Source organism: Ctenopharyngodon idella, chromosome 21, assembly GCF_019924925.1.
Source record: "Ctenopharyngodon idella isolate HZGC_01 chromosome 21, HZGC01, whole genome shotgun sequence".
In the NCBI taxonomy this organism is placed as follows: Eukaryota; Metazoa; Chordata; class Actinopteri; order Cypriniformes; family Xenocyprididae; genus Ctenopharyngodon; species Ctenopharyngodon idella.
The window spans coordinates 2,809,039-2,821,958 of NC_067240.1; positions in this window are offsets into that span (position 1 = coordinate 2,809,039).

Genomic DNA, 12,920 nt, shown 5'->3' on the forward strand with positions numbered 1-12,920 from the left:
CACATCTCTGTGATCTTCTGGTCTGTACATATGGCTCAGGTTCCTATAGTTCAGTATGCGTCTGTGGGATTTTTTACACCTGTTTTATCGTCCATGACATTAGGTAAATATTTATTGTTCCTAAGCTAAATATTCATCATGATGTTAATGGTTTTACAATGCTTGTCATTACAAAAATGCATTTGTTTGCATAGACCATAAAAGCTTTCTATTCTCCTCACCTGACCTTAGACATGGAGAACTGGTTTAGTTTTGTTAATGAACAGTGAAATCTCTGTCTAATCACTATTGTTCCATATAATACAGCTGGATTGACCTGTCAAGCTCATTTTGATAGGTATGCCGTGTGTCAAGCCATATATCAGTATGTATTTCAAATCACCATACCTTTAGTATTGCGGTGAACACATCAGAAGTTCTCGGGTTACACTTGATCACCTCTATTGTCAAAAATAACACTTGTACATCATCTCTATTTCAAGATGCATCGTTGCTTGGCAACTACATCTCATTGTGGTTTTACTGGTCACTAATTGTGGCAATTCAAAGCATGGCTCTATAAAAGATGCACAGCACTGTGATTGGAATATTTCTCTGTATTTATAGGTCGGTATATGGTGTATTTTACATATAGGCATGTGCTGACGCTATTAACTCTATGATTCTCGGGTGATATGAACAGTTGCTTGATGTTTTCTTACAGTCAGAAGTGACAAGAGTCAGTCTCTATATGATTCGAGTCCCTCTTTTAATAAAAGTCTGTTTGAGAATCATAATTCAAGCTGCTCAATTTGAGGTGTCATTCATATCCATGAGATTCTGGGTCATTTGGGTGTGAATCTGGATTCCGCTTGTGTCCGTAGGTGTGACTCTTTCTGTTCATGTTTGCTGTCATCCATCAGCATGACAGTATGACATCAATATTGTGCGTGTGTGTGTTCCCATAACATCCCATAATCCCGCCTGTTCTTTACCGTGGTGATGTGTTGATGTGCAGTATAGAGATGCATTCAACCCTGGTGTGTTCAGAACATCAATCATGCCAAAAGAGACTAAAACTGTCCGAATGAAGCTTGTCTTTGTGTTTTCCTTTTTCCACAGTATACTTATAAATTGCAGTGCATCATTACAAAAATGTTTATTAGATGTTTGTACATAAATAAGATGCATTCTTTAACAGATGTCTATTGTTTCTGGAGTGGTTGTTGTAATTAGTGGTGCATGATATGCCTAGTGTAACTATTACTATTGCTACTAAAGCTTTCAGCCAATTAGGAAGGTTTGTATTTGGAATTGACCAATCAATGTTTGCTGGTTTGGTAACAGTAAAAGTTCAATGCTGAAAATTTTATAAAGTACTTAGGCATGAGATAATGAAAAACTGAACAAAATGTCTGGGTTATATTTAATTTAATCCAGAATCCAAATTAAAAATTAAATAATAATGAAATATATATGGTAGTATTTGTTGTACTTTATGCTGATTTTAATGTATATGTACTTTTGTACTGTATATAACATATAATTTAGGGATGCACAATGTATCAGCCACCATATCGGTATCGGCCGATAAATGTTCATTTTTAATGTTATCGTTATTGGCCAGATAAGAAAATTTGGCCGATATATTAAAGCTGATAAATTAGGGCTGCACGATTTATCGCATGATATGAAAAATAACATTGAACTTAAACGTGATTGTTGGTGCGATTATGAAATCACAAAGGCTGCGATTATTTTTTTTATGCACGGCTTGTCAGTGAACTATGGCTCCAAATGCTAATCCATCTGAAAGCACTGCGAGTTTGAGTCGCTTATAATGTACATTTGAAAAAGCAACACGTGTCAAACATCTTTCCAGACATGAGAAGCATTTATTAACATCTTGTCCAACAAAAGACAACATTTAATAACATGTTTTTACTCCAAACTCACTTCATAACGTTAGTTGAGCGTCCTTCTGTGAGATGATGTGGCTTCTTACACAGAATAAGGTGTTTATTAGTCATGTTTAATCAATCAAAGCGTTTCAATCTTCTGTTTATTCAGCTACAGCGATATGACGCGTGTTATCTACTTCTGCGGCAGGGCATATCTGGAGTTTCTGAGCGAGAGCGCCCTCTGGCTTTCAGATGGAGAAGCATTTACTACTGATCACAGAGCCGTACAGCTCTGACAAGCTGCGCATAAAATAATCACAGCCTTAGCTAAATCGTATGCAGTTTAATCGCCATAAATCGTGCAGCCCTACGATAAATAATGGATTATTTCCTTCAGCTGAGACACTTCAGATGCACACTGTCCACCATGATGGTTTTGAATTGCTTGAAATATGATTGAAATCACTTCAAAAAGGAAAATACAGTTAAGTGCAACATATGCAGCGCAAGTCTGTCATATAAACTACATAATATTATAATGAGAACATGCTTGGGACATGGCTTTTAATGAAGAAACTTTTGTTTTTGTAATCAGACTCTCAAAAATTACATAAAAAAATTTCGATTTAAATTTATTAGCCAATATATCGGCTTTCAAATATAAAGAATTATTGGTTATCAGCCAAAATTTTCATATCAGTGCATCCCTAATATAATATATTTCTGGTACAATGCAAAAATGTTGTTATCCCTAAATGCAAAAGAAAAAAAAATTGAAATATGACCTGGATGTGTTCATGACTGGTTTCATAGTCACTCATATGTACATGTGTTTATGCAGGGGACTGTTTAATGCACTGACATCAGGAATTGTGTGTGTCAGAAAAAGTGTTTGTATTATGTGTGACCTATGTTTGCTGTGCGTGTTTGTTTTTCCAAAGACCAATAAATAAGGTTGTATAGTGATCTGGTTATGTACACGGCCAGATGACATGCTTTATGTTTATGTACGTGTGCCTGTTTATGGCACATGTGTTTCTGCTTCTGCCGTGTATGTGTGTGTGTAGTAATGGGGGTGTTGAGGACTCCCTGTAGTTCCTCTTTCAGACACTTTAATTAGATAAAAGGCGTCTGGATTAAAGGCAGTTCCTTAATGCAAACTTCCCTCCAGTGCGGTGGTGAGCTGATTTATGGGGCATTAGCAGACAGTGCTGCCCAGTCAGGAGCTCCGCAGGTGGGGGAGACAGCCGTCCTCCACCCCCACTGATGGAGAACCAAACCCCAGCCTGCTGTCACCAATACAAACACACGCACTAAAGACAGATACAAACCAGAGCTGAATGTGCTTATCTTTCAATATTAAAATACTTCTTTTATTTTATATGAATATGCAGAAGCAATATGCTTTCTGTAGCTCAAACAGTAGATCATAACACTAGCAACGCCAATGTCATGGGCTCGATTCCCAGGGAAAGCAGGAACTGATAAAAATGTAAACGAATGTTTTAGATAAAAGCATCTGCCAAATATAAAAATGTGAATGAGTCATTTGAGGGTTAATTCTACTGAGAAGTGTAACACTGGCCAAAACATTGATATGCAAATACTCAACCAATGGTGTGATTTATCTGTATGACTGACCAGTGGTAAACAAGGGGAGTGTTTAGGAAACCTGTGTGAAAACAATCATTACTTTCTCAGTTCAGTGCTGTGGAAATTACTTCGCATGTAAGGAGAGTTATTAATTAAGTGTTATTTTAGTACTATTTTTTTTTTTAAATTATTTTGAGGTTTTTTTTATTTTGTCAGTTTTAATTTTAGTTTTATTTTGTCATTTTTATTATTATTATTATCATTATTATTACCTATTTGCTTTAGTTTTAGTAATTTTATAATTAATTTCATTTTTAATTTTCTAAGTTTTTCATCTATTTATATTTTATCTTATTTCATTTTAGCTTTATTTCAATTACCAATAAATAAATAAATAATTTTAGTTAACAACTAAACTTCATTTAAGGACCATTCACAGAAATAATGAAGCTAAAAAATAAAAACAAATGCAAATGAAGGGCCAATTCAAGTATTTTTCTCTCTCTCTGAACAAAGATGAAAATTAATGAAATGTTCTGAATTTCCATAGAAATTGATTTTTTTTTTTAATGCAAAATGTAGTTTGTGATGAATTCTCACTCTTACACACACTTTCTGATTTACTGTGTGTTTATCTTGTGGACCTAAAAAAAAAGGTCAAGATTGACAAAAACTTTACTAAATGTTGTGTATGTGTGTTCTTTTTCTACAAACACAAGCTAATTAAAATATAAACATGACTTTTAAAATTGTCTTTTAAGTGCAAGACAGGAAATTCCAAACAGATTCTATCACTTTGTTCCAATATAGTGAACTGCCTAGAATTTTAGCATCGGATAGAGTTAAGCATCTATCATAAATATACCATTCATTCAAAACTGGTAATCACTGATAAAATGGTTCCATTATATTAAATGGGTGATTTCAACTAATATTTGCTGTTGCATAAAAATGCTAACTTGAATCTTCTGTGTGCTTCTTGTGACCATTAACAGAGTCGATGTCCAGTGAAGTGTTTCAGTTTAGTCTCTTATGAGGCTTTGTTTCAGTTAGTATGTTGCCTTAGAAGGCAGCTCCCTATGTAGACATTGAGGCATTTCGGTATGTTTTGGCGCAGAGGTTATATGTTCCACATGAGCTCTGATGTAGACTCGATCTCTGCGTCTGTTTAGCATCAGTGCTCACACACTTTTATTACTGTTTGTCTGAACTGTTTATTGAACCACAGCATTTATTTGTTTGTTTTCTGGTTGCAGCGCCAGTTGTTGGATTATCCAATTTGCATTGAGAACATCAGGGATATTGGTTTGTTGTATTCTGTGGGATAATTGAAAACAGTAAAGCTAAAATGACTCATAAGAGTTTGAATATCAGAACAAATAAATGTGCCAAGTGCATTTCAAGAACATTGAAGAACATTTCTTAAAAGGGGACCTATTATTTCACAAGATGTAATATAAGTCTCTGGTGTTCCCAGAATGTGTCTGTGAAGTTTCAGCTCAAAATACCCCACAGATCATTTATTATAGCTTGTCAAATTTGCCCCTATTTGGGTGTGAGCAAAAACACGCTGTTTGTGTGTGTGTCCCTTTAAATGCAAATGAGCTGCTGCTCCCGGCCCCCTTTCCAGAAGAGGGCGGAGCTTTAACAGCTCACGCTTCAGGTTGCTCAACAACAACAAAGCTGGAGAATCTCACGCAGCCAAAATGAGGATTGTCAGTAACGGTGTTCAGCCTTACATTGTTCAAACCGGAGTCGACACTGATGGAGAGACTCAGGAAGAAGTTACAATTTTTAGAATGAAACTGGACGTTTCTGAACGGTTAGTGGATAAATTTATGTAGTTGCTGTGGAGTTGATTCAACTCATCGACTAGCATGTGCCGTCATGTTAATCTTTTGTGCAAATCCAGCGTTGAATTGACCCTCATTTGTGAAGCAGTCCAGCGTAAAATGACGGCATGATAATAACACTCTACTACAACAACTCTTCCTCTTCTCTGAAGCAGCCCAACATGCAGCCCCTTTGTTGCATGTTTTTGGGGGCGGGGTTTATGTAAATTTAAAAGCTCGTTGTAGTCCCTACCAGCCGTTTGTTGTAGTCCTTAAAAAGTGATTTCTGTAAAAGAAAATATCTCCCTTTGCATTGAACCTTGAGTGTCGTAACTTTGCAGATGTTGTTTATGCTCAAACAGCAACATTACACACTAACTAAAGTTAAAAAAGTGAAATCATAATCAACCACCCCTTTAATATGCACATATATATAACACAAAGTTTATAAGTTTACTCTCTCTCTCTCTCTCTAGAAATATAAGTATCTAGTATTTCACTATAAATTGTGTGTGTGTGTAAAGTTTTTTTTTTTTTTTCAATCGTGAAGGAACAAAATGCTATCAAGGACATAAACAAGTATAGTTGTATTTTCTGATCAAGCATTCCACGTTTTGTGTTCACCGTTCAGCGACCGCAGCCGTCTGTTTCTATGGAGACAGAAGTTTGTGAGTTTGATTTTATTTTCTTGGTTTGAGTGTGTGAGAGAGAACAAGATCTACACAATAGGTGGTGTTCGTCTGTGAATGTGTGTTTGTGTGTTTCCTCACTGTAATTTATGGCAATCCACATAGGAATTCACACAACTCAGCTTTTCCCCAACAACAGCCAGAGAACACAACTCTCTCTCTCTGTCTCTCAGATTTCTGGGCTCCGTCTCATTGCTGCAGTAGTTTCACACACACAGAGCGTTTATAAGTCCTGTGAGCTCAGGGGTCTGTTCACTTCCTGTGGGCTCCTGTTTTCATATTGAGAATGTTGCACATTGAGTCATTTATCGGACGATTTAGAACTAAGAGTTTGTAAGCAGGTAACTGAGAGAAACGTGATGATCCTCAAAACATTTAGCGATGCTTAGGATTAGTGATTTGAACAGACACCAAAACTGATACTACACTAAAAGTGTAAGGTCAGTAAGATTGAAAAATGAAGCAGCACAACTGTTTTCAACTTAAGAAAAGTTTCTTTGCAGGTTCATAGATTGGAAATAAACTACACAAACCAAGACATCTGATGTTTAAGTCTTGAGGTTTTACTCAGGGTGTATTTTAATATTTTAACGTTTACTTCCTGATCATTGTGTGTTACTGTAACCACATTTATTTCCCTTCTTCTGACTGTAGTGTGTGTTTATGTATATGTTGGAGACAACATTTTCTCAGGAAGGAGCCTCGTCTGACAAAACCTTCCTTTGTGGATGACCTCAAAGGTAAAAAAAAATGATTCATAAGGGTTTGGTTTAGGGTAGGGTTTGGGTTTGTCTGTCACATTATAATTAGCTTCATATAAAAACAACAGAAGTGTGTCATGTGACCTCATTTAGATGCGTTGTAAAAGACCACTGAATGCAAGAAAACATTACAGTTACATGTTAGTGCACCTTACCGGATGAACTGTATTGCTGTTTTGTTTTTCTGTGAAAAGCAGAGTCATATGACAGCTTTTTGTGATGAATTTTAATTCATCATTCAGTGATCACCTTTGATTAAGCTCAAACCAGGGGTATTATAGTTACCAAAATTATACAAAATATGTTTTCATTATTTGAAATAAAATACATGAGCTGAAATAAAATTAAATTAAAAAAAACAATTTATTTCAGTTAGTTTTATCATTTATCATTTAGTTTAACTTGATAAAAAAAAACTGTAATTGCGACTTTTTATCTCACAATTCTGACTTTTCACAATTGTGAGATTTAAAGTCAGAATTGCGTGTTATGAAGTCAAAATTGCGAGACATAAAGTCAGAATTATGTGATATAAAGTCAGAATCGTGAGTTATAAATGTGATATAAAGTCAGAATTGCGAAATATAAAGTCAGAATTATGTGATATAAAGTCAGAATTACGAGATATAAAGTCAGAATTGCGTGTTATAAAGTCAGAATTGCGTGATATAAAGTCAGAATTGCAAGATATAAAGTCAGAATTGCGAGATATAAAGTCAGAATTGCGTGATATAAAGTCAGAATTGCAAGATATAAAGTCAGAATTATGTGATATAAAGTCAGAATTGCATGATATAAAGTCAGAATTGCGAGATATAAAGTCAGAATTATGTGATATAAAGTCAGAATTGCGAGTTATAAAGTCAGAATTGCGTGATATAAAGTCAGAATTGCGTGATATAAAGTCAGAATTATGTAATATATAAGTCAGAATTGCGAGATATAAAGTCAGAATTGCAAGATATAAAGTCAGAATTGCGAGATATAAAGTCAGAATTGCGAGTTATAAAGTCAGAATTGCGTGATATAAAGTCAGAATTGCGAGATATAAAGTCAGAATTGCGTGATATAAAGTCAGAATTGCGAGATATAAAGTCAGAATTGCACGATATAAAGTCAGAATTGCGAGATATAAAGTCAGAATTGCGAGTTATAAAGTCAGAATTGCGAGTTATAAAGTCAGAATTATGTGATATAAAGTCAGAATTGCGAGATATAAAGTCAGAATTGCGTGATATAAAGTCAGAATTGCGAGTTATAAAGTCAGAATTATGTGATATAAAGTCAGAATTGCGAGATATAAAGTCAGAATTGTGAGTTATAAAGTCAGAATTGCGAGTTATAAAGTCAGAATTGCGAGTTATAAAGTCAGAATTGCGTGATATAAAATCAGAATTGCAAGATATAAAGTCAGAATTGCGAGTTATAAAGTCAGAATTGCGAGATATAAACTCAGAATTGCGAGATATAAAGTCAGAATTGCGAGTTATAAAGTCAGAATTGCGAGATATAAAGTCAGAATTGCGAGTTATAAAGTCAGAATTGCGTGATATAAAGTCAGAATTGCGAGATATAAAGTCAGAATTGCGAGATATAAAGTCAGATATAAAGTCAGAATTGCGAGATATAAAGTCAGAATTATGTGATATAAAATCAGAATTGCGAGATATAAAGTCAGAATTGCGAGTTATAAAGTCAGAATTGCGAGATATGAAATCAGAATTGCGAGATATAAAGTCAGAATTGCGAGTTATAAAGTCAGAATTGCGAGATATAAAGTCAGAATTGCGAGATATAAAGTCAGAATTGCGAGTTATAAAGTCAGAATTGCGTGATATAAAGTCAGAATTGCGAGATATAAAGTCAGAATTGCGAGTTATAAAGTCAGAATTGCGAGATATAAAGTCAGAATTGCGAGATATAAAGTCAGAATTGCTTGATATAAAGTCAGAATCGTGAGATATAAACTCAGAATCGCGAGATATAAACTCACAATTCTGACTTTATAACTCACAATTGTGTTTATGTTGCAATTTTGAGAAAAAAAATCAGAATTGTGAAATAGAAACTTGCAATTGCGAGAAAAAAGTCAGAACTGTGAGATAAAAAGTTGCAATTACTTTTTTTTTAATATTATTTCACAGTAGAAAGAGCTTCTGTAATTATTAAAGAAGCTATATGTAGAATTTAGAAACCTTGTTATTAGCGACACCGGTGGCCATTAAGTGAACTGCAGCCAGCAACTTCTTGCTCTTGCTCATGCTCACACTCGTGCACGTTACACACAAATACTGAACGTGATTCAAGGTCCGATATATTCACGGCCAGGTTCTTTTTCGTTCTTCGCTTAGAAGTAAACAGAAGTTGGAAATACCTTTGCAGCGATATGCTGTTACGAACATCCAGACGCAGTCCATGCTGTTTACAGCAATTCATCGGCATCATGTCGACAGATGAGGTAATTAAAAAGACACTGTTACGATAGTTTGATTGTAAAGTATATTTGAGACTATTGACTGGCTATGTGAGACTATAGTTTGAATTAATCCTTTTTCTTTGCATGACACATTGACATTACAGTACAAAATAACTCTTTCGGCATAATCCTGAACATTGCATTCATTTCACGTATAGAGGGGTTCTCGGTAAAAGTCACATCACATCTTTGATTTTCCCGGCAAAAACGTGCCGAATCCTTCACATAGGCAACTAGGAAGTCAGGGAAGGTCTCGTTTTTTTAAGTGTTCTTACAAGCTGTTCACACATTGGCAGTAAAAAAAATTAATACATGACAATTCTTACATACAGCCCCTTTAAAATAACTTAAAACAAAAATTAATAAAAACTATTTAGATATTATATATGAATGTGGATTTCAGAGCTTCAGTGCACAGGAAAATTAAAGAAAAATGACTTTAAAGGTTAGTTCACCCAAAAATGAAAATGATCCCATGATTTACTCAAGCCATCCTAGGTGTATATGACTATCTTCTTTCAGACGAACACAATCAGAGATATATTTAAAAATATCCTTAGTCCTTCAAGGTTTATAATTGTTGTGAATGGGGGGGCCGCATTTTGAAGCCAAAAGTAATGCATCCATCCATAAAAAAAAGTCATCCATACGGCTCCAGGGGGTTAATAAAGGTCTTCTGAAGCTAAGCGATACGTTTTTGTAAGAAAAATATCCATATTTACAACTTACAAATTCAAATAATTAGCTTCCGGCGGACGACCGTACACAGAATGCGCAAGTCGACTTGTGCCAAATGAGTAATCCTCTGATCCGATGTATGACGTAGCGTAAGCTTAGACGCCTCTCGCGGTTCAAACAAATACGGCTGTGCAACACATTTAAGCTCCTCTTCTTGTATATTGGAATCCTCCGACATTTCTCTTTAAAAATTATTGTTTTAGACTTATAATCCGTGACCGGTGATTTGTTTTGCTCTGTCCTCTGCGCCTCCGCGTTCATCATTATGTTGTGCGTCAGGTCAAAGGATACTCTTCCGCCACAAATCGACTTCTGGTCGTCTGTCAGAAGCTAGTTATTTGAATTTATAAAGTTTTAAATATGGATATTTTTCTTACAAAAATGCATCGCTTCGCTTCAGAAGGCCTTTATTAACCCCCTGGAGTCGTATGGATTACTTTTTTTTTATGGATGGATGCATTATTTTTGGCTTCAAAACGCAGCCCCCCCCATTCACAACCATTATAAACCTTGAAGGACTAAGGATATTTTTAAATATAACTCAGATTGTGTTCGTCTGAAAGAAGATAGTCATATACAGCTAGGATGGCTTGAGAGTGAGTAAATCATGGGATAATTTTCATTTTTGGGTGAACTATTCCTTTAATTTCAGTCTGTTCCTCACACAAAGCTGTTGCATCACAATAGAAGACTTGAAATACATCGTTTGAGTCATATGGGCGACAGTTACGAGACTTTTGTCTTTTTTTGGGACCATGACAGATTCATCAGAACTGGTTTGTAACAACATGAGGGTGAGTAAATGATGGCAGACACTGGGTGAACTATCCCTTTAGCTCTGACAGAGAAGGACAGAAGAGGAAGATCAAACAGTGTGGCGGTGGCTGACTGAGGCCACAGGCGCTTTGTCTCCATGTCGGAGTCAGTAGCGGTTTTCAGCCGGCTGGTCGTAGCGTGTGAAGAGCGTACGGAAAGCGCTCGGGCGTATGAGGGCAATGCCGTTATCTGATTGATGGGAAAAAGGGAAATAAAATGAAATCAGATAAAGCATCTGACTTTGTGGGTTTTCTCGAGAAGCAGGTATTGGCTTGTGAACGGTGTATCTGTCAGTCAGGTGACCTCATGCACTTACGCACGTTCATTTATGCAAAATAGAAATCGAAAAAATATTTTGCACAAAGAAAAGTATTTCTTTACAGTTATCATTCCCATCCAACCTTTCTGTAATGTCAGTGCGGACACCTTTTTATTTGTAATAAAAAAAAGCTTTAAATTCAGTACAATGAACATATAAGTATAACTGTAGCCTACTAATGAAAAATAATTTAAAGTTTATATATATATATATACTTAAATTATTTTTATTTATTTTTTTAAATTATATATATATTAGTGCTGTCAAATTGATTAATCATGATTATTATATATATATATATATATATATATATATATATATATATATATAATTATATATACATTTTAAATTATTATTATTATTTTTTAATTATATATATACATATATATATATATATATATATATACACAGTGGCAAGAAAAAGTATGTGAACCACTTGCAGAATCTGTGAAAATGAATTTGAAGATCAAGGTAAATTGTATTTAATTTGTCTTCCAGGAAACATGCAAGTATTTTCTGTTGCTTCTGAGGGGCAGTACTAAATGAAGAAAATTGATATTCAAGCGAAATAAGAAAAATTTAGACCTCTTCATCCTGTTCAAAAGTTTTCACCCCCCGACTCTTAATGCATCCTGTTTCCTTCTGGAGCATCAGTGAATGTTTGAAACTTTTTTAATAGTTGTGTTTGAGTCTCTCAGTTGCCCTCAGTGTGAAAAGATGAATCTCAAAATCATACAGTCACTGCTGCAAAGGGTTCAAATATGCAAAAGATGGTGGAAAACTGAAGAATTTTTGGGACCTGGAGGATTTTTCTGAAGAACAGAGCTCAGTTTAACTGCTCAGAACAAACAAGAGACTCATGAACAACCATCACCAAACAAAAAAAAAACGGTCATAAATCATTTAGGTAACCACACACAGTATTAAGAATCAATGGTTCATAAACTTTTGAACTGGGTCATTTTAATAAATTCAGCTATTTTTTTTGTCTTGTTGATTATATGTAAACATCTTTTATGTAAAATATCTTACTCAGGACAGTACTAAATAAAAATAACAGCATTTTGTATGATCTCTCTTATTTTGTTAAAATTATTCACATTTTCACAGATTCTGCAAGTGGTTCACAAACTTTTTCTTGCCACTGTATATTAGTGCTGTCAAATTGATTAATCACGATTAATTGCATGTAACATATTTACAAACTTTTGTTAGACGCGATAATTCACGATTAATCAATTTGACAGGACTAATATAATAAATGTAATATATATATATTACATTTATTATATTAGTGCTATTATTAAATGCATTTTAATGTTTATTATTATGTTTATTTGTACATTGTTTTGTTTATAATATTTTATTAAGTTTATAATATATATTTATTTACATATTTTTCAAATATGACCTGAACGTTTAAGATTTCATAAAACTCACTCAAAACACATCTGTCCACCCATTATACATACATTCATATTTTGTATACACATTGTGTATACTTTGTAAATAGTGCTTTTTTATTATTCATAATGCGCATTTTGCTTTTTTAGCATGTATTATTCTGCAAATGTGTGTGTATATTCTTCTATATGTACATGGCTGCAGATTTTTGGGCTACACACTTCATCACACTTGCGCAGATGTTGAAGTGATAATAAATCGCTGTATAACTGTAAACAAACACTCGATAATGACTGTAAAATGTAAAGATTCCAATTAGAACTAAACAGACGTACCATTCTGATGTCACAGGAGAAACATTCTAATCCACACAAAGAACTTTGTGTTCTCAGTTCTAAAACCATCTGATGCT